The sequence below is a fragment of the Mirounga angustirostris genome, unplaced genomic scaffold (genome assembly GCF_029215605.1).
Source record: "Mirounga angustirostris isolate CCGP_5_RB_7025 unplaced genomic scaffold, mMirAng1.0.hap1 SCAF_1, whole genome shotgun sequence".
Classification (NCBI taxonomy): domain Eukaryota; kingdom Metazoa; phylum Chordata; class Mammalia; order Carnivora; family Phocidae; genus Mirounga; species Mirounga angustirostris.
The window spans coordinates 33,741,449-33,765,897 of record NW_026991709.1 but is presented as its reverse complement, the minus strand read 5'-3'; the positions used below and the strand labels follow the sequence as shown (position 1 = coordinate 33,765,897).

General features: G+C 34.5%; 1 long non-coding RNA gene across 1 annotated transcript in view; it reads left to right on the top strand.

Moving 5' to 3' along the window:
• The first annotated feature begins 2,685 nt into the window (after window positions 1–2,685).
• The window catches only part of LOC135362773 (uncharacterized), a 408,544-nt gene continuing 386,780 nt past the window's right edge, over window positions 2,686–24,449 (top strand). Inside the window, exon 1 of the long non-coding RNA XR_010407958.1 lies at window positions 2,686–3,156. This is a non-coding gene — a long non-coding RNA (uncharacterized LOC135362773). The remainder of the gene's footprint in view (window positions 3,157–24,449) is intronic.

Sequence of the window (24,449 nt, the reverse complement as noted above, 5' to 3'; positions counted from 1 at the left end):
CTGTGGGTTGCTGCAAATATTCTGTAGATTACTTATGGTAACTAAGTAAGTGATTAAGTCTTGAAGATCACAAATAAGAAGTGAGGACTTTCTGCTTGGGGAAAGAAAGAACGTACAAACAAGGATTCAAAGTGCTCTGAATTGAAAACAAATTAGGAGTAAAGGTGATATGATTTAGACAAGTATATTTCGCAACCCACAAAATGTCTTAATGATCACAAAGATATTGATTATATGGCACTTTAGGTAAAAATAAAAAAATAAAATAAGGGGTTGGTGCTGGTGCTTTAGAAACTGATTCTAAAAATTTAAAAATAGATTATCTAAAATTGTTTTTATTTTATAAGAACTACATGAATTTTCAAATGATGGTTTTCATGTATGCCCTTAGAACAAGAAAATAAATAGGTTAAAAGAACTTAAAAGTGGACGTCCTGGACAGGATTGGCAAAATAACAAGTTCAATATGAAATATCTAAAATATGCAAAGAATATTGGCTTCTAGTTTGAAGTTTTATAAACAAGCAATATAATCTTTGCAAAATAATTTCAAATTCTTGAAATGCATCTATAAAATGAAGTGATTAGACTGAATTATCTTGAAGGAACTTTCTAGGAATCAAATAATTTGATTGGATCAAAAAGTGCAAATATGTTTTTGAGTTTATGATTAAATTAATTTTCCAACTGAAATATCTGTAGTACTGCAGCATAAGACAAAACTTAGAATAATATTGAGCCACACTATTCCTAAAATTTGGGAGACACTTTCAGGAATTACAAGACTAAAATTTATCCAAATGTATGGACTATGCTGGTCCTCTGGATGGATCACAATTAAACTTGCTGGCCTTCTTTTGTAGACATGAGCTCTATCCTGTGATTGTAAATTCAGATACCTGTTAGAGACAGGTAGGCAACATAAGCATGTAAATCAGACTCTATTCTCATCCATAGGGAAAGTTGGGCTCATATATAAAGTAAATAGCCTGTCTAACAGCATTCAAATAAAAAAAAAATCTGAAAGAACTATGTATACCAAACTAAATACACCCATAAAAGTAGAAAACTTCTAGTCTACACCAACCAGAAAAGTGCCACTTTACTATTGGGAGCTACTGTCTATGACCCACTGTTTGTTTTTCCTCATGTCTACGTAACCATAACATTATTTTTTCCCATCCTGTCTTACATAGTGATTCCCAGAAATACTACAGATCCAAAGCCTTAGTGAACAGGCCTTGCAATTTTACATAGGCATACAAATTGAGTAGTGCAAAGAATGTATGTGGGGATAATTTGTAGGAAAGCTTCTTGCTGAGAGCTCTTGATTATCATTCACACTTCTTCTCCCCCTCTTTCTCCCTCTCTCACTTTAATAGAAAGAATTCAGACTGTTCAAGATAGCCAGAAAGTCCAAACAAAACATTATTCTTTAATCAAACAACTACACAATATTAAATAATTCTTGCTACCTGGAATTTAGGGATGAGTTGTACATGTCTACCAGTCTTCCAAGCTATTATGTTAGGGAGTACTTCCTAATATCAAAATACACAATTCGGAGAAACAAGGAAAACATCCCACCTTGTTTATGGACAAAACTCTGAGTAGGAGAGATCTTTATGGTTGAAGTATTGAGGCATTGAAAATAAGTAAGAGTGAGATCTCTGAAAATGTTTTGTATCAGCAAAGGAGAAAATAATATTCAAATTGAAGAGTGACAATAGCAAAATACTTAGAAAGGATCTACTTTATGTTGTCAGTTAGATTCACAGAGTGACCAAAGAGAAGGAGACCAACAAAATTGGAGAAAGTGCTAGCTATCATGTGGCAAAAATAAAATTGAAGATAGTTGAGATAAGGAAGGGTAAGAAAACTATAAGTGAATAGCATAATGAATATTTACAGTAGAAGAAATGAAACACAGAAATGTCATTAAAAATCAAAGATGGGGAAAATGCCTAAAGAAGAGAGAAGTTGAACAAACCCAGTAATTAAATATGTAGTAAAAAACAATATTCCTGTACTTATGAAATGCCAGATTCTGAATATAGAAGGGGATTGCCAAGGATAAGGTAAAAATGAGATTCAGATATAAAATATGAATTTTGAGCATAAATAAAATACAGTTCAACCAGAATAAACATTTTTTTTAAATCTGCAAAGGAAGAAGAATCAAGCAGTCCTCAAATATGAAACATAACATTAGAAGCCAGAAAGAGAGCAGAGACCAGAGTGTGTTACAGTCTAGTTGCATTGTATTATACTCATCTGATTCATTATAGATGATAAAAAAAGTACAAGCCTACATGCTCATGAACATATTCCCTATCAGAGCCTCAGCAGAATGGCATGTTTGGGAAACCACAGCTCTTACCTCCAAAGGATGCCTTCTCTGTGCAAGGTTTCTTTATTATGGGAAATATGTATTTCTCCAACATGAGTTATTCTAGGTAGACTAGAACTTACAAGAGTGCACTTCAAATAGCACAGAATATTCTGGTATTGGAAGGGTCTTGGCGCTTCTTATGTGAAGTACTTTGTGTCCTTTTATTAACACACTTTAAATATTTTCCTGTCATTTGGCCAATAACAGCAGAAATCCCCACTTAGACAAAGACTAATTAAAATAAAAAGTAAAATCTAAAACAATGAAAAGGAGAGAAATTATATTCTAATTACTCCATACCTTGTTACCTCTAAATGTGATGGGGTTAGTGATTGATATTCTTATGAGAAACAAAGACCTCTTTTCCTTCTCTTGCATGCTGTACTTTCTAGGGTACAAAGGCATGACTACTATATAGAAAAATGTTCATCATGAGTTTATATATAATAAAAGGGAGAGATGTAGAGCCCACAAGTGTAAATAAAGTTTAAATGTGCAAAGAGTCAGAAGGAAGTCAGCATGGTCAGGAGACACAGCAGCATGATCAGAAGCATTCTCCAAAGGAGGTGTCAATTTCTGGCCCCCAAAATGCATGACTATGAGGTATAAGCTTGTGGATCATGGTCTAAGACATTATGATTATTTCAGGCCATCTGGACACTCCACTGCTACCATCCAGGCTCAACCTGTCATGCATTAGGTTGATGAAGTTCAGCACAGGGATGGATCTGGTTTTGCTCCAGGAACTACCTCCGCTGGTCCAGGTACGCCTCATAAATCTTGGTATTCTGAGATATACATCAGTACCATGGAGTAGAGTGCACACAGACATGAAGTCAGCCTGCATTTATCACTCTTGGCTCCCATTGACTAACAAAAAATCCAAGGACTTTCCTGAACCCCACCCAGGAACTAGATAGACAAAAAGATCTGTTATCCAGACATTTTTGGAATTATACTAACAGGCTCTCAGAGCAGCCACAAGTCTTGTTTTGGGTTTACTTAGAAATAACATATTTTTTAAAAAGTCCACAAAGTCTTAATGAGTGATTACTAAAACATGAAATATTCTACTCTATTAGTTATGAACAATTCATGCCTTTGGTTGTAACCTTCCTAATTTTCTAAAGTTAGCATATTTAAATTTTGCCATCAGAAAACATATGAAATATAAGTTGATGAAAATTTAGCTCTCAGAATATGATATAACATGATATTTGGGGTCTACGAAGGTATTAACCTATTTGATTCATTTAATGAAATAAACAACTACATAGTTTAGTTAAGAATGAAAAGGCAATCCACTAGCCATTTGTATGATTACTGTACACTTACTATAATTAAGTATTTCAGTCAACTTAGATTAAATTGTGTTTGTAAAATATTCTGCTAAGGACCTTCAAAATAATAGTGCTAAATAGTTTATGATTAACAAAATATGCAGAGAAGCAAACTGTAGATAGATTGCTTAGTTCTCTACATTATCATGTTAGTAAAGTTCAATGTTTGCAGCAATTTGTGTGTAAATGATCTGTGGGTTTTAGTTGACCACAGCTCAACAGTGTTCAAAAACATCCTAAAATGTAACACAGAGTGAGACTGCAACAATAATTACATTGTATCATAGTCACAATTAGGAATGTTTTCATTATATGCTAAGCCAGCCAGAAAAGCATTTTGCAAATTGATTTTGATTCAAGGTAACACATTTTAGGGGAAAAATGACCTAATCAAAACAGAGAGCATCCATGGGAAGAAAGAAATCATCTCAATATTATGTAAGATAAGTAATTGAAATAAGTTTAACTCAGAAGTAAGAAGACACAAGAGAAAAGAAAATAGCTATATCTGATTATGTAATGAGTTGTCAGATGTAAGAAAGAAGATGCTTACTCAGTATCATTCTGAAGTCAGAAATTACAAGAGTGCAGATTTGGAGTGGGCATATGAAGAAGTTCCCATGCTCTCCTTATCATTGCCATAGTCTACAGTGTGAAGGTGGGAGTCCCCGCTTGATGATGAAGACTTAAGCTGGCTATCTATCTCTCCAAGGTATGGGTGAAATTGTTTCATTTGTTCCAAGAGTAGACTGGAAGACATCAAGGTTCCTTTAACTATAGGTTCTATGGAATTTAGTTCTTAATAAATAATGTTTAGTCTGTTTGGAGTGAAGCCTGAGTTACGGATTTAAAAAAATCTTCAATGTTAATAATCGTGTTCTACAATGTGAAATGTACCAATTATGTTATCGGTTCTAGAAGAACAGTGCTAATGAAAAACAAAAACAAAAACAAGAAGAGGTATAATGAAAACTCATAGCAAGAACAAACTCAAACCAGCTTAACCCCAAAAGAAGTTTATAAAGTTACTTAGCAGCATAGTCTTGAAATTGAATAGGTAGATTCAAGCATCACTATATCCAAGTGATCAAATGATGTTAGAAATCTTCCTTTTCAATACATGCATTTCCCCGCTTTCTCCGTTTCTTATACTGGATCTTTTGTCTGTTGTGCTACATTTTCTTGGCCCTTTTATGTATCTTTTATTGTATTCTTAGAATAATCACTGTGGTTCATTGAGTAAACCTAGATCAAATCCAAGATCTTTTGTCTTAGGATTCAAAGAATTGGGGGGGGGGGAATCACATGAAATAAGTAATAGTTCTGAAAAAGAAGACAAGAATGTAACAAATATCTAGTACGTTTAAAATTTAATAGTGAATATGGAGTACATTTCCAGTAGACATGCCCACATAAACCATTGCCTTTCCTATTTATTTCTTAATCCTTTTTCCTCCTGATCAAGTTACTAGGCCCAAATCTGAGCTTTGAAATGGTAGCAACAACTCTGCGTAAATAGAAAATAACTTAAAGAAAACCTGAATTGTTAACTATGGGAAACTTAAGCATGGAAAACTTTATGTACTACTTATTGTGTAGAGTTTTCAATATACATACTTTGTCAATGTACTCAGCTAATGGCCATAACACAACTTAATTTTTAGTTACTTGCTCATGAATCAAACATTTTTTGAATGCCAGCTACATGTCAGACAGTGTTGCAGGAATAGATAAATAAAGCATGATCCCTACACTAGCAGAACACAGTCATAATGGAAATAGATAGCCAATATTATATATATATATATATATTTAAGATTTATTTATTTTATTTGAGAGAGAACGAGAAAGCGAGCGCGGGGGGGAGGAGGAGAGGGAATGAATCTCAAGCAGATTTCCCACTGAGCAGGGAGCCTGATGCAGGGCTCGATCTCATAGCCCTGAGATCACGACTTGAGCCAAAATCAATGTCATATCAATATTATATATATCATATTGTGATATTGTGATTGATAATAAGAAATATATATTTGGTTCTCATCCACTGTTTCTGGTATATAGCTCCTAAAACACCAGGAATTTCCTAGATGGTGAGAGACATAAAAGTGTCTTTTGTTATGTTAATGAGGCAACTTTAGGAAAGCACCTGATGATGGGGTTGGTTGTCAGTGGGGCCAACCATGTGATTAGAGGGTTGGAACTTTCAGTCTTATCCCCAACTCTGGGGAGGGGAGGGGGGTAGAGGTTTGGTTCAATCAGCAATGGCCAATGATTGAAATCAGTCATGACTGTGTAATGAAGCCTCCCTAAAAACCCAAAAGGATGTGGTTTGGAGAACCTCTGGTCTGGTGAACAGGTGAAGGAGTTGGGAGAATGGCCTGAGAGGGCATGGAAGCTACATAACCCCTTTCAACATTCCATACTCTATGCATTTCTTCTATCTGGTTGTTCCCAAGTTATCTTCTTATAATAAACCAGTAATCCTTCAAGTAAAATGTTTCTCTGAGTTCTGTGAGCTGCTCTAGCAAATGGATCATACCCTAGGAGTTCATTAGAACCTCTGATCTATAGCTGCTTTGGTCAGAAGCACAGGTGATAACCTGGACTTGCAATTGGCATCTGAAGTAGGGTTGAGGGAATAGTCTTGAAAGACCAAGCCTTTAACCTCCAGGTACGTAGTGTCAGAATTGAGCTAAATTGTAGGACACCCATCTGATGTTGGACAACTGCTTGGTGGCTGGGGGAAAAAACACATGTCAGAACTGGTGTTGGAATCGGATGGATATTTTATATATATATAAAATAAGGCCTTTGGGAGACCAGCAAAGGAAGCTGTCAACACTGACAGGAAGGTTGGGGACACTTCTCTAAGATGGTTTAGACATTTAGATCTTCTCTAAGATGGTTTAGACATTAGATGGTTTAGACATAAGACATTTGATCCTGGCTTTGTCTGGGCCTTACCAGATGTGTAAGACTTGGACTGGTGGACAAATCAAGAAGAATGCTCCATATAAATTAAATAGCATGAAGCAAACCACAAAAGATATGAGAAATATAAAAGATTTTGGCAATATGGCTAAAGCAATATGGCAAGAGTATAGGTGGGTGCATGGGGAAAGCAGAAGGTAGAAATGCTTGTGAGGTTTTTATTTCTTATTTACAGATTTTTAAATCCTCATATTATTTTAAAAACAATTTTCATCTCTATTTAGCTAATCTATATTTAGTATAACTTTATTATTTATATTACAAGTTATGTTTATATAGGCTCTGCCCAACAAAAAAAATTGGAAAATATTAGTAATTTATTTGTGTGCGTTATAAGGATAATCAGTGCCATTAGGCAACCATAAGCACCCTGAGAACAGAACACCAAGGCTTGCTTTTTTTTTTTTCACTTTCTCTCATTTTGACATTATTCATTGTCCTTCCTCATCCCAACTTCTAAAAAACTCACATTTCCTACTTAAGTTTGCCTTAAATAAATGTATAAGGAAGCTAGAAATTCAGAAGTGTAGCTCTATGCATCTGCAGCTCAGACTTTCAAGGAAATTGGCTTGTGGTAGCGTCTCTCAGGCTGTATCATGAGGCTGATTTTAGCAGTTTGGGAAGTATGATGGTTAATTTTAGGTGTCTATCTGACTGGGCTAAGGGATGCCTGGAATGCTGGTAAAACATTACTTCTGGGTGTATCTGCAAGTAGGCTTTTGGAAGAGATTTGCATTTGTATCAGTAGCCTGAGTAAAGAAGATCTACAATTACCAATGTGAGTGGGCATCACCCAATCCATTGAGGCCTGAATAGAACAAAAAGTCAAAAAGAAAGGTGAATTCTCTCCATCTTTTCCTGCCCTTGGATATCAAAGTTCTGGGGCCTTTGAAATCTGAGACTTAAACTAGCAGCCCTCCAATTCTTAGGCCTTCAATCTTGGAATGGGACTCACACCATTGGCCTCCAGGTTCTCAGACCTTAAGACTTTGACTAAATTTATACCACCAGTTTTCCTGGTTCTCCAGCTAGCAGGGGGTAGCTCATGAGACTTCTTGAGAAATTTTAGTCAATACAGGAGATGACCTTTTCAAGACTATACATATAAGATAAACTATAGGTAATACTAGATTTTTCACTAATTGTATATTCTGTAGACTCTCCTCTATCCATTTATGTTTATCTCTTTACTCATTCTTTATAGTAGCATTCATCTAGATCTAGTTCACTATAGTAGAAAAAATACTGAACTACAAGACTGACTAATATTCTATTAGTCATCAAATTTCTAAAACTATGTGTTATGTAAAAATACATAAATATGTATATCCAGAGCTATAGTAAGTAAATATGAACTCTCATGAATGACATATAGTCTATAATTATAGTAAAAATAATAGATCCCTTAGACTCAGTTTTCACTATTTCTATATGCAGTACTAATCCTATTTTATTTTCTCCTTACTCTTGTAATCATGACCCTTTTGTGACTCTCATAGATGATAGCAGTATTTGATATTATTTTGTCCTTTCTTCCATTTTCTTTGGTCTTGGTCATGTGACTTGCTTTGGTAAATAAGATGATGAGCAGCCATGACCCATGGCTTATACATCCTAATCAGAATATTTTAGAGACCTTGTAAGTTGCTGTCATGAGCGTGCTAGGAAGGTGCACACATGAGTTGTATCTTTCCACAATGTCAGCTTTTTCAGTCATAAAGCAAGGTTAATATAATTATAAAGCAGGTTCAGGATTCCAAACTCAATGATATTTCACTACATGGTTAACTCGGCTTTTTACACGGCACACAAAGCTGAACACAAGACAAGTCACATAACAAACAAGATAGCACAGGGTGTAGGAAGTTAACGAACCAGCTTGAAGTCAGTGTGTGGGCGTACAGTTGAGATAAAGCCTTTGTTGGGTCTGGGTCAGCTCTTGGCACTTACTGTTTATTATGTTCAAGCAGTGAAGGATATCTTTTCTCTTGGGAGATGGATCGGGCAGAGCAGCTGCCCTTTTGAAGTGGTCAGAGGGGTCAGTGTCTGAGGAGTCTGACAGTTTGCTGCAAAAATCCTCCCTTATTAAAGGGATTTAATCAGTTGTGGACTCCTGCAGACCTACTCTATTATCAGTTCTGAGGTGTCATCAGTTGGGATGGTCTTGACGATATCTGGTAGCTGCAGTGCCCTTAACTTCTTGCATCATTGCTTGACACAGGCCTCTGCTTGACATGAGGGATTCCATCTTGCTCTCTACACCTGGCAAAATAAATATCTACAGCATAAGTCAGTTTTTTATCATTTAAAGTCTCCCCCAACACCCTGTATTCTTAGAGTCTAAAAATAATGTAGCCCTATTACTGCTTTCAATTCATGATAGTTGCTAATTGTTGGGGAGAGAAAAGAGTCTACAGACAGTGCCTATGGGTAAAATATGAAACATACAGTAAAGGGTATCAGAATATGCCACCCGAAAATATGCCTCTTTGGCATAAGGATTATTTTGAGGCAGAGCAGGCCCAGGAGAAGCTCTAAAAACAAAGTAGAAGTTATCTGTTTGTAAGGAAATTTACATTTACAAAGGAGATCTCCATTTGTAAGGGTATCTCTCTGTACCAGGAAGAGAAGACAACTCTAAGTCACAAGAAAATCTTAACAATGGAGAAGACCCTGCTTAAGCATAAGAAATCCTACCCTTTTCCTGGTAACCTTACCGTAACTGGCCTCCCCACAACTTTCTTTTGTCTTTTGCAGAAGATGGTATTTAAGCTAGTGTCTTAGGCTTCCTCAGAGAGTTATTCATTTTTCCCAGGGTCTGTCCCATATATACCTGAAGTTTATATGTTAATAAAATTCTGTTTTTTTTCTCTTGTTAATATTTTATTACAAAGGTCTCAGCCAAGAACTTAGAAGAGTAGAGGGAAAATTATTTTTCCTCTCCTACAACAATACGGTAATACAGCAGGTAGAAGTCTCTTCTCAGAGAAAATGAAGGTAGAACTTACGAAAAACTATCTCGTGTTCCTTACACATAAGAAGGGGCACTCACATTGGTAGGAAAGTCAGAAAAGCCAATGCTAGGAATGTGCTTTATATTGCAAAAACAAGTCAATAAAGACACTGAACAGAGGTTTTTAAGGTCAAGGTATGAAAGAAAAGGGAGGCATGGCCCACTGCTTTGATAAATTGTGTAATACTGATATGACAAAGAAATTAAAGCAATACATTCAATATTGGCTATATCATTCCTATCATGTAAGTATAATGTTCAGATGGAAAAAGAGTGGGCCAAAATTAAGGGTTAAGAGAATCATTACAGGTTTCTAGCCATTTGAAATAATTTCAACTCTTCAAGATCCAATTTAATATAACTCAACATATTGAAAGAAACTACTGATATAATTAAAGAGGTAAACAACATGCTGCTTAACTATAAGATTAAAAAAATGTAAATGGCAAATGGCATTAAACTTGTTTGTTTTAAACTATCTTTTTATAAATGAGAGAACTAAAGCATTGAAAATTTAGGTCCATGATGATAGATCAGCCTGCTGGGCAAATGGCAAACTTGAACTAGAATCCATATCTCCTGCATCAGCTCACTGTTTTTAAGTGACAGCATAACCCCTGAATGATAAATCAAATGACTACCCTTGCCCAGGGCCTGTCTTCCAAATTGGCTTACTTTCCAATATCATAAGAAACTCTAGATTTAGCATCTGTAATACCTCAGACCTGTACTAGGTGCTTTATTCACATTAGAACTAACTCTTATGAAAACTCCAAAATATAAGCATTATTAACTTCATTTTATAAGAAAATGAAGCTCATTATGATTGAATTACTAGCCTAATGTCACATGGTCAATAAGTAGAACAGTTGGTATGCTTCATGTATAAAAATGGTATTTTGTTCATATTTTCTAATATTATGCCATTACTCTACTATGTTTAGGAAATATAATTCCTCTGTTAGCATGTCAACCAGCAATGTATGCATAAATTTTCCTATCAGCTTATTTCCTTTTGAAGGTATACTGTAGATCACTGATGCTCAAAATTTATTATACATATGAATCTCCTGGGGATCTTATTAAAATTCAGATTCTGACTCAGATGTGGCCTGAGATTCTGCAATTCTCACACACTCCTAAGTGATGCTGATGCTGCTGGTCTATAGGCCATGGTTACTTATTTTTTAAAGATTTATTTATTTATTTTTAGAGAGAGAGAGACAGAGAGAGCATGCACAGGAGCAGGGGGAAGGGCTTAGGGAGTGGAAGAGGGGAAGCAGACTCAGAGCTGAACGAGTAAGCCAATGCAGGGCCTATCTCTCCACTGGACGATCATGAGCCCAAACCAAAAGTCCAGCGCTCAACTGACTGAGCCACCCACGCGCCCCTAGGTCATATTTTTAGTAGCTAACCATTAGGAATGCTGTAACACCGGAGGCCAGGACTGTGGACCTGTAGCAGTCTGGAAGCTATTTTTCTTCTGCAATGATAAGAAACTGTACAAGGATATAAATAAATGCCTATCTTCTTTCAGGGGGAAAGTTCTTAAAAGAATCACAGGTGAACTAAATGGTGTTCTTAATGACCTGGTAGATTTATATTCTGACCCAAGTTTCTTACCTCAATTGAGTAACACCCAATTCACAGACAAGCTACTTTCAAAGCACGTATGTTGGGCATTAAGAGAGGAAGACAATTTTAAATGTGGAGGAGGAAGAATAAAATAAGTATTGATGAAAAAAAATTACCTTTAGAAATAAAAAAAAAAAAAAAACATGCTGTGAAGAGGCATAAAGACTAGTTCCCTGGAGATAGTACTACCAAGGGAAGGGGAAAAAAAAAAAGTTTGGAAAAAGGGTAGTTGAAAGTTAAAGATAGACTTTTCTTATTAAATCAATTTAACTTAGGCTGTGGAAGAATGTTCTTCTCATAATTCTAGCATTAGAATCTAGGAAATGGTGGCGTCAGTAGTTCTCAAGTGAGACTGCACATTAGAACCAATTTTGAGAGCTTTAAAAATTATCTCCGTAGAGGCTGTGACTCAATTGTTTTGCATTCAATTGATTGATCATTAGAATGTTTTAAGCTGCTCAGGGGATCTTAATATCTAGCAGAAGTAAAGGTAAAGGTAAGCAAAGATAGAAATATCAATATTTCAGATAATTAAGTCTCTGAAGGCTAACTTATGAACTTCAGTATTATTTATAACATCATTTCTAAGGAAACAATATTATCATCCAATATTTAGTATCATCAATTTGCTAAAGAATTCAGAAGGAATTAAACAGATTGTGGGAGGAGATAGACCAGGGGCAGAGTGATTACTAGGATACAACATGAATTCAGTGAGTACTAGTTGGGGCAAACTAGCCTTATTTACTTTTTTGGCAGTTCTTTCATTTAAGACAAATGAAATTTGCATAATAATACAGCTTATCTTTCTTTTACCTCTTGAGCTCTGTGATATTCACAATTCTGATTATTAGGCAAATAATATATTAATAATCTTATTAAGACTGAATTCCTGATCAGCATGGGGATTTTGACCTGCTGTGTTCCCAACCTGGGCCAATTCACCCCTCCTTAGGCAACCTGGTGGTCCCTGGATCCTGGAAAGTCACCATATTGATGCCTACCTTAGTGTGGACACCCCATCTGCGTAGTGCACTACAGCCCAGAACTCCTGGGCTTCTAGTGATCCTCCTGCTTCAGCCTCCCAGGTAGCTGGGACTAGAGGTATGCACCACCGCGCTGGGCTGAATCCGTTAAGGGTCTGCCTTTGACTCAGGTCATAATCTCCAGGGTCCTGGGATGGAGCCCCAGGGCGGGCTTCCTGCTCAGTGGGGAGTATGCTTCTCTCTCTCCCTCTGCTCCCCCCACCCCCACCTGTTTTGCCTCTGTCTCTGTCTCTCTTCTCTCAAATAAATATATCTTAAAAAAAAAAAAAAAGACTGAATGAATCCCTGAGATGCTAAGGGACTGCCTGCATTGGCATGGTTTACTGACATTACAGTAGTTTTCTTATGAATCTTGGGTGCAGAAAAGCCCTGATAAAGTCTTTCATTACAAGTTTTGGACAACATGAAAATATGTGGGCTAGAATATAAAGAAAATAGGTGGCCTTTAGGTTATTAAATATACTTTTCCAACGTGTATTGATTGATGTTAAGCTTGATAAAGTTCTATAGTGAGAAGATGAGAGTCTGTCCTGGTTCCACACTTTTAGATATTTATTACTAGTGAATGTGATAAAGATATGGAATTTAGGGTTATCAAGTACACAAAGAGACTGACAAGTCCTAGTTTGCATACCAGAATCCATAGTTAAAATCCAGATAGACTGCAATAAGAGGTCAACTATACCTAAGATAAAATTTTAATTTTTTAAAAATTATTTATTTATTTTAGAGAGAGAAGAGAGCACATATGAGCAGGGATGGGGCAGAGGGAGAAGGAAAGAATCTCAAGCATACTCCACGCTGAGCATGGAACATGATGTGGGGCTGGATCCCATGACCCTGAGATCATGACCTGAGCCAAAACCAAGAGTCAGAGGCTTAACCAAATAAGACACTGAGACACCCCAGCAAGATAAAATTTTAAATGCAGATAAAATTGTGCATTCAATTAAAAAAATACCAAGTACATTGAAAGAGAACATTTTAACTATCTTCAAACAGCTCAGGTATTTTTATGTAGAACAGAAGTTTGATATAGTTTGCATAGATCTCAAAGATAGAAATAGGAGAGTGAACAAAAGGTGAAGGTAGTTTGTAGCAGAACATGAGCTTTTTGACAAAATAGGAACTAACAATTTTAGAAGCTTTTTGTCCATATAGGGACTTGGTGTTCTGCTGTATTATTCTACTTAATCCTTATAGTTCTGCTGGGTGAAAGGTATGATAAACCCATACTGTAATGATGAAATGGAGATTATGTAGGTTAAGCTTTTGTAAAAAGTCACATTTGGAACATGAAGTAAACTTACGACTGGAACTCAAGTCAGCCTGCTTCCATTTTGTAAGAAATAATTAACAAATTAATAAATTCTTCATTACAGGAATTATTCAAACGTGTCAAGGGGACTCTTGTCAGGAATATTCCAGAGAAAAGTTCCTTATATGGGCAACTGAAACAGATTAATTCAAATTTCCTAATTTTCTTCTGGTTGTTGGACTTTCTGCAAATACTGTGACTAGGAATTACCTCCTTCTCAGTCACATGATTATTGTGGAGATTACAAGTTTTAGTATAATATGATCTGTTCCCCAGCCAGAGTTCGATGCTCCCTGTTTCACTCAAGGCATAGTTAGTTGATTGACCAAAGGGTGGGTGGCCATCGGCTTTATACTGGACAATGAATTCATTCTATGAGATTTCTATACTAGCATGTTATTCATCTTACACATTATTCAAACTATAAAATCTAAAAGTCAGGAAATGCTAAAAGTCATGTTTTCTTTCTAGTTAGAGGAAGCTGGTCTAGAGCTAAAGCAAAGGGAATTAGAGAAGGATTAGTTTCAATGGCATTCAAGAACCTGATTGTGTATTTGTGAGGCTGAGGTACGTTGTGGCCATTGGTTCATTACAGATAGCCCTTTGTCTTTGGCTTCAGCTAGTTTGAATCCATTAAAATCCAGAGTCCCCAGTGACTTTCTGCCAAGAATGCTAATAAATAAACCTTAAGATACAGAAATGTCACAACATATTTAAGGATTAAGTCTTTGCATATAAAAGTCAGAATAGTAAAGTAAATCCTGATTTTATTCTTTCATCAAAATTGTTGCTTCATAATGTAAAGCTTATTTATCCCACCCCAAATTTTTCTTGGGAAAATGAGTTTTGTGTTCATGTTGTTTAATTTTCACAATAAAGTTGCCCTTGTATAAATGACATAGAGTTATGGGAAGCCTGAGTTACTAATAAGGTGTATATGACTGACTCTGTGTGTGTATGTGCATGAAATCAGAATTCTAATTTTAGTTCCCTGGACTACTCTATAAAATTAAGCTTTCTATTAAAGAAATAATTTCAACTGAAAGGGGTTTTAATTAGAACATTTAAAGCTGTATTTCCAACGTTTTACACTGGGGCCTCGACATTAACCTTGCAGTTAATGTATTTAATTAGTTATTTTATATAAAGCTTATTAAAAATTTAGGCTTTTAATATAGTCTCTACTCTATTTTACTGTCAGCATCTTATACCGTATTCAGAATGGCAAATTAAATGATGATAAAATAGTTTGCATTGTGCCTATAACCATTAACCTTTTAGTAATGGTTTCTAAACAGAATCATGTATCAGAGTAGTCAATTAATTGATAAGAAGGCACTCTGATGGTTTTTATTCAATAATATTCTCATAACCATCACTCTTTAATATATTTCTAGAGTCACTTTTGAGATACACATATTATGCCAATATATTGATACTTTCCTACCATCTTGTTTTCTAAAAACAAATGTCATTGTATTAGTTTGGCTGTTGATGTTTTATATACTTAGTAAAAATGAGTTTAAGTGGATGTTACATTATATTATGAAATATAAAGACATTATCTTTAAAGTTTTAATAAAAGATGGTATGATTTCACTCATATGTAGAATTTAAGAAACAAAACAGATGAACATAGGGGAAGGGAAGGAAAAATAAAATAAGAGAGGGAGGCAAACCATAAGAGACACTGAACTCTAGGAAACAAACTGAAGGTTGCTGGAAGGGAGGTGTAGTTGAGGGGAAGGGATAATCGGGTGATGGGCATTAAGGAGGATATTTGAGGTAATGAGCACTGGGTGTTATATGCCACTGATGAATCACTAAATTTTATCCCTGAAACTAAAAATACACCAACTAAATTGTATTTAAATAAAAAATTAAAAAAAAATATCTCGGAGAGCTTTTTTCCATGATAAACCAGGACTTTTAGAAAGAGCAATAATGATATCAATTCTTTCTTCCTTATCTAGTTATAGTATGAAAGTTATAGAGTATCTCTGTAATTTCACTGTCTCATTGTGATACCAAAAATATGTGTTTTGATAGTGATTAATTCTGTGGCTTGCTCTTTGGACATCACCATTTGACATTGCAGTCAGCAGCATAGCAATCCTTATGAATCATGCTAAGCTTCCATCAGCTAATCCTATAACAGGGGAACATTTGTTTCATAATAATATTGCCAAAATATGTTAACAACCATGGGTAACTTCATAGTAAATATTAAATTATATCATCTCTGATACATGTATTTGAGAGGAGATTAAGATGAAAAAAAATAATGTGGTTGTCTTTCATTTGCCTGAAAAATGTGAAAGAAATTACTTCCTAATAGCAAAAGTTGAAATGTGTTTTTATTATTCCTTACTTTTGGTAAAGTTATTGTGCAACATCATTTTGAGAAATGAACCAAAATGACAATCATAGATGCCTGAAATATAAGTTTCTAAATGTGAATACATGTATATATAAATAAAATTATTAATTACAGAATACTATTTTAAAAGGTTTTCTTAAAACATATTAAAGATCATCAGCAACACTTGCTTTTCTTTTGATGATATAACCACTCTTTCATAGTGGTTATTATGCTCTTTCCTAGTTCTTTAGCTTTTGATAGCACTGGGCACATGATGGGGAGAACTGACATGTTATTAAGCAAAATAAAATCTGAACTAATCTGATTTTCTCTCTTTAGAATAAGAATCTCAATTTAAATTTAAAGAACTTGAAAATGAGTACTTCTGTTTATAAAACTCAAAATTCTGTACTTGATTGTATTAAATTTCCTTATGACTCTGAACTATCCAATGACATTGAATATAGTTTTTTGCATTTCTCTGTTTTTTCTACTTGTCTATGCCTAAGTAAGTGTGAATCTATTTCTATGACTTATCAACAATTTTTAATTGATAAACATTTTAAGAGTATATTTCAAGTATTGAAAACAACTAATTTAGTGGTATTTTAATTGTGGATTTGCTATAAAATGATTGTGTTCCTCTAAAATTCGTATGCTGAAACATAATACCCAATGTAATAGTATTTGGAGGTAGAGCTTTTGGGAGGTGATTAGGTCATATGGATGGAGCCCTCATGAATGGGATTAGTGCTTTTATGTAAGAGAAATAGAGAACTCTCTGCTCTTTGCCATGGCAGTGTGCAGCCTAGAAGAGGGCTCTCACCAGAACCTGACCATGCCAGCACTCTGATTGTGGATTTTTAGCCCTCAGAACTGTGAGAATTAAATTTTTGATGTGTATAAACCATCCAGTTTATGTTCTACTATAGCAGTCTGAGCTGATGAGGACAAGGTTACACATTTTTCTTGATATTTTAATAATGCATAAACTTATGGGTGAATGATTTTAGAATTAGATTTTCCTTTCAATATTTAAAAAATATATAGCATTTTTCATAGAACTAGAACAAACAATCTAAAATTTGTATGGAACCACAAAAGACCCTGAATAGCCAAAGCAATCTTGAAAAAGAAAAGCAAAGCTGGAGGCATCACAATTCCAGACTTCAAGTTATATTACAAAACTATAGTAATCAAAACAGTATGGTACTGGCTCAAAAACAGATACATAGATCAATGGAACAGAATAGAAAATCCAGAAATAAACCCACAATTATATGGTCAATTAACCTTCCACAAAGCAGGAAAAATATCCAATGGAAAAAAGACAGTGTCTTCAACAATGGTTTTGAGAAAACTGGACAGACACATACAAAAGAATAAAACTGGACCACTTTCTTACACCAAACACAAAAATAAATTCAAAATGGGTGAAAGACCTAAATGTGAGATTGGAAACCATAAAAAACCTAGAAGAGAGCACAGGCAGTAACTTCTCTGACATTGGCTGTAGCAACTTTTTTCTAGATAGATCCCTGGAAGCAAGGGAAACAAAAGCAAAAACAAACTATTGGCCCTGCATCAAAAAAAAACAAAAACACAAAAACAAAGAAAAACCACACACAAACAAAATAACAGACATACACATACAAAACTTCTGCACAGAAAAGGAAACAATCAACAAAACTAAAAGGCAACTTACGGAATAGCAAAAGATAATTTCAAATGCCATGTCCAATAAATAAAGGGTTAGTATCCAAAATATATAAAGAACTTATAAAACTCAACACCAAAAAAACAAATAATGTAATTAAAAAATGGACAGAAGACATGAACAGACATTTCTCCATAGAAGACGTTCAGATGGCCAACAGGCACATGAAAAGATTCTCATCATCACTTATCAGGGAAATGCAAATCAAAACTACCATGAGATATTATGTCACACCTGCCTGAATGACTAAAATCAACAACACAAGAAAGAAGTATTGGCAAGGATGTGGAGAAAGGGAAACCCTCTTGCACTGTTGGTGGGAATGAAAACTGGTGCAACCACTGTGAAAAACAGTATGGAGTTCCGTCAAAAAGTTAAAAATAGAAGTACCCTATGATCCAGCAATTTCATACTAGGTATTTACCCAAACGATACAAAAACACTAATTCAGAGGGATAGATGCACCCCTATGTTTACAGCAACATTATTTACAATAGCGAAGATATAGAAGCAGCTAAAGTGTCCATCAGTTGATGAGTGGATAAAGAAGATGGGGTATATATACATACATTCTTTATATATATATATAGATACACATATTTATATAATGTATACATATGTAATTTATATATGTATAAACATATACATATATAATTGTGTATATAAATATATCTATATATGTATAAATATGTATATGTATAAATATATATACAAATAAAAAGATATATAAATATCTATCCATCTATATGTGTATATATATGGGGGAGGGAGAGAAAAAAGATGTATATATGTGTGTATATACACACACAAATGCATGCACGCACACACAATGGAATATTATTCAACCATAAAAAGAATTAAATCTTGCCATTTACAATGACATGGATGGAATAGAGAGTATAATGCTAAGCGAAATAAGTCAGAGAAAGACAAATGCCATATGATTTCACTCATATGTGGAATTTAAGAAACAAAACAAATGAGCAAAAGGAAAAAGAAAAAACATGCAACAGACTCTTAACTATAGAGAACAAACTGATAGTCTCCAGAGGGGAGGTGGGTGGGGTGGTGGGTTAAATAAGAGATAGGGATTAAGGAATGCATTTGTCATGATGAGCACCAGGTGATGTATAGAATTGTTTAATCAGTGTATTATATACCTGAAACTAATATAATACTGTATACTAACTAACTGGAGTTAAAAACTTAAAAATGTTTTTAAAATGCAGTGAATTTTCAGAAGTCATTTTGAGAATTTTCTGGTGGTATGGAAGATGTAAGATGAAGTTGCAAGCATGGAAGCTATTTCTGTGGTACCTCTTTACATAGGGACTTGGAAAAATATTTTATTTTTAATTATAATAACTAACTATATGTTTTGAAAATCTCAAAATGGAGAATATGTATATTTGTTTTTTAATTTTAATTTCACTTTATTTCTTTTCCCTGGTTTTATCAAGATATAATGGGCATATAACACTGTATTACTTTTAGGTACATGACATGATGATTTTATATATGTATATATGTGTATATGTATATATATTGAACTGATGACCACACTAAGTTTAGTTAACATTCCATTGCCTCACATAGTTACAATTTTTTTTCTTGTGATGAAAAGTTTAAAGATTTACTCTCCTAGCAACTTTCAAATATAGAAGGGATATTGTCAACTAGTAGTCACCGAGCTGTGTGTCACATCCCCAGGACTTATAACTGGAAGTTTGTACCTTTTGACCATCTTCACACGTTTCTCCCATTCCCCCCATGCTCTACAAATCTGGCAAATCTAATTTCGGTTTTTATGAGTTTTGTTTTTGTTTTTTACAATCCACATTAAAAGTGAGATCATACAGACATTTTGTCTTTCTCTGATTTACTTCACTTAGCATAATGCCCTCACATTCCATCCATGTTGTTACAAATGTCAGGATTTCCTTCTCTTTCCTATGTTGTTAATTTTAGCCATTCTGATAGGTGTGAGGTGATATCTTACTGTAGTTTTGCTCTGTATTTCCTGGATGATGAGTGATGTTGAGCATCTTTTCATGTGTCTGTTAACCAGCCATCTGGATGTCTTTGGAAAATGTCTATTCCTATCTTCTGCCCATTTTTTGACTGGATTATTTATTTTTGGGGTGTTGACTTTGATAAATTCTTTATATATATTGGATAGTAACCCTTTATCAGATATGTCACTTGCAAATATCTTCTGAGGGTTGCTGGGGGGCAGGAGGTGGGTGGGGAGATGGGTTAAATAGGTGATAGGTATGAAGGAGGACACTAGTGATGAACACTGAGTGTTGTATATAAGTGATGAATCACTAAATTCTAAACCTGAAACTAAAACAAAAAATAAAGTAAAATAACATAACCCTTGTTTGATAAATCCTCCATTATTAAAAAGACAACAAATTTTTTTTTTTAAAAAGGATTTTCTTCTCTTTATGAATGAATAACATATCACATTTTCTTTATCCATTCACCACAATGGACATTTAAGTTGTTTCCATGTCTTAGCTATTGTATATAATGCTGCAATGAATATGGGACTGCAAATAGCTTTGGGGATAAAAATTTTGTTTCCCTTAAATATATGTCAAGAACTGGGATTGCTGGATTATATGGTATTTCTATTTTTAATTTTTAAAGGGACAGCCATATTGTTTTTCCATAGTGGCTATACCAATTACATTCCCAGCAACAGTGCACAAAATTCCCTGTTCTCCACATCCTCTTCAGCATTTGTTATCTCTTGTCTTTTTGGTAATAGCTGTTCAGACAGGTGTGAGGTGATAATCTCATTATGGTTTTGATTTGCATTTCCCTAATGATGAGTGATATTGAGCATCTTTTCACATACCTGTTGGCCATCTGTATATCTTCCTCAGAAAAATGTCTGTTCAGGTCCTTTGCCCATTTGTTATTTGGATTATTATTACTACTATTATTATTATTTGCTATTGAGTTGTATGAGTTCCTTATATATTTTGGATATTAACCCCTTATCACATGTGTGGTTTGCAAATATTTTCTCCTATTCCATAGGTTGCCTTTCATTTTATTGATCATTTCTTTTGCCAGGCAGTAGCTTTCTAGTCTGATGTAGTCTCACCTATTTATTTTGTTGCTTGTGCTTTAGATGTTATGTGCAAAAAATCATTGCCAAGACCCATAGTAAGAACCTTTTTTCCCTATATTTTCTTCTATGAGTTTTATTGTTTCTAGTCCTACATTTCAGTCTTTAATCCATTTTGAATTAATTTGTGTGATTAATACAAGATACGTGTCCAGTTTCATTCTTTTGCATGTGACATCCAATCTTCACAGCACTATTTATTGAAGAAACTGTCTTTTCTCCATTGGGTGCTCTTGGTTTGCTTATTAACTGTTAGTTGACCATATATGCATGGGTTTATTTCTGGCTCTGAACTCTGTTCTGTTGGTCTATGTTCTCTTTCTATGCCAGTATCATAGTATTTTGATTCCTAACTTTGTAATTATAGTTTGAAATCAGGATGTGTGATGCCTCCAGCTTTGTTCTTCTTTTTCAAGTTTGCTTTGGCTATTTGAGATCTTTTGTGGTTCTATACAAATTTTAGAAATTTTTTTATGTAAAATATCTCATTGAAATCTTGATAGGGATTGCATTGACTCTACAGATGGCTTCATGTAGTATGGGATTTTAACAATATTAATTCTTCAAGTTTATGAACACAGGAAATCTTTCTATTTATTTTTATCTTCTTCAATTCCTTTCATCAGTGTCAAATAGTTTTCACTATAGAGGTCTCTCACCTCCTTGGTTAAATTTATTCCAAAGTATTTTATTACTTTTTATGCTATTATAAAAGGGATTGTTTTTACCTTTTCTGATAGTTCATTGTTAGTGTATAGAAACCTTATTGCTTTTTGTTTGTTGATTCTTTACCCTGAAACTTCACTGAATCTGTTGATTAGATCAAGTAATTTTTCAGTGGAGTTTTTAGGAGTTCCTATATATAAATTCATGTCATCAACAAATAGAGATACTTTTTCCTTTCCAATTTTGTTTCTCTTGCCGGATGCTCTGGCTAGGAGTTCCAATGCTATGGTGAATAAGAGTGGTATGAATGGGAATTCTTGTCTAAGAGGAAAAGGTTTAAACTTTTTTTTTTTAAGATTTTATTTATTTATCTGACAGAGAGAGAGAGAGCACAAGCAGGGGGGAGCGGCAGCAGAGGCAGAGGGAGAAGCAGGCTCCTCGCTGAGCAGGGAGCCCGAAGTAGGGCTCGATTCCAGGACCCTGGAATGACCTGAGCCAAAAGCAGATGTTTAACCGACTGAACCACCCAGGTGCCCCAAGGCTTAAATCTTTAATGATTAAATGTGATGTTAGCTATGGGCTTGTCACATATGGCCTTTATTATGTTTAGGTACATTCATTCTATACCTAATTTGATGAGACTTTATCATATATTGATGTTTAATTTTATCAAATGCTTTTTTCTCATTTATTGAGATGATCATATGACTTTTATCTTTTATTCTATTAATGTGGCATATCACATTTATTGATTTGGGTATGTAGAACCATCTTTGCATCCCAAAGATGAATTCTCCTTGATCATAGTATATAATCCTTTTAATGTGCTGCTGAATTAGGTTTGTTAGTATCCTGTTGAGAATTTTTTCTCTATATCCATCAGGGATATTGACCCATAGTTTTATTTACTTACATTGTTCTTATCTGGATTTAATATCAAAGTAATTCTTGCCTCATAAAATGAGTTTGAGAGTGTTTCCTCTTCATCAAGTTTTGGAAGAATTTGTGAAGGATTGACATAAATTCTTTTTTTTTTTAAGATTTTATTTATTTATTTGACAGAGATTTAGAGAGCACAAGTAGGCAGAGAGGCAGGCAGAGGGGGAGGGAGAAGCAGGCTCTCCACCGAGCAGGGAGCCCAATGTGGGACTTGATCCCAGGACTCTGGGATCATGACCTGAGCGGAAGGCAGACGCTTAACTGACTGAGCCACCCAGGTGCCCAACATAAATTCTTTTTTAAATGTTTAGTAAAATTTATCAGTGAAGCCATCTGGTCCTGGGCTTTTCTTTGTTGGGAGGTTTTGAATACTGATTCAATCTCTTTACTTGGCATTTGTCGTTCAGATGTTCTATTTCTTACTGATTGAGTTTTGCTAGGTTGCATGTTTCTAGGAATTTATCCATTTCTTCTACTTTGTCCTAGAAGAAAACCAGGTTTCTAGGTTGTCTTGGTTGACCAGTATGTCTACATGCACTCTTAGGAAATAACATTTGAAGATTTCCTTTGGAGTAATTTTTAAACATTAAATGATATTTAATATGCTACTATCTATCAGGAAGGGGCTACTTAAATTATGGATCATCATAAAGTAGAATTTATGTACCTGTATAAAAGTATGAAGAATAGGTACCTGTATAAAAGTATGAAGAATATATGTATTAATATGCATACAGTATGCATACACCTTTTAAATGAAGGTGCAGAATAGTGTTATGTTACTTTTTATGTAATAGAGTATTAGGTCATATATCCTTTGTCACTTGTGTAAATGTAGGCAACATCAAGAAAATAAAGGCTAAAAACAGTAATAATCCTTATTTTTTGTACTGTAGATTAGATGAAGGTGGGACAGAGGTAGATTGTCCACTGTAAAAATATGATAATCATATATAAATATATGTTTGTATAATATGCATATGTACACATGTGCAAATGTGTATATGCTTGTATGTATGTACATATATGTGCATATGTGTATATGTGCAAATATATGCCCATATATTCTCATATATATAATGATATATACATATACACCCCACATGTCACCACATATATGTAATGTTTACATATACAAACTCATGAAAATTAAATTTTAAAAATTTGCTTGGGTTATATGAACATGAGTCATTCACTCTGTTTAAAGTAATTTTCTCTACACAAAGGTAATATCTATGTAGCCAATCCAGCATTCTTTGTCTGGGTGGTTAAAATGTAGCTTTGTTGTCTACATTTTACTGATCTGATGCCAGTGTTTTGACACTGGTGCTTGACAATGAAAAGATTGCCCTGGGCTGGAGCCCTACATATGTGTATAAGACAGAATATTATGGATTCATTCCAGGAGCACTAGGAAAAAAAATCCATCTGCACAACAGGAAGTGTAGACTGATACATCTATATTTGCACATTGTGACTAGCCCCAGATTTTTCCCAGTGTTCAGTATGTTTTTGCATAGTTCATCAGCCATTAAGAAATATATTTGAGCTGGGCTTTTAATAATGGCTTGTTGAAACAAGGGCACACAGCCCTTGATAAGAATTTATTTCTACAATAAATTGTAATCCTTTTCAATCATAAGAACCCACACTCTCTATTTTTGCTTCAAAAAAGAAAATTATATATATTCATTATATGTGGAATTTGTGAAAGATGCCCCAAATAATGATGCTGTGTAATGCGGCCACAATGATGCATTTGACACTGAGAGAATAGCAATGCCGAGTTCTCACAGAAATGTCCCTTGAGCAATATACAATACTTGATAGCATGCTCAGCATATTATATAATTTTTTTTCTTTTATGACATACTTGATATAAAGAAAA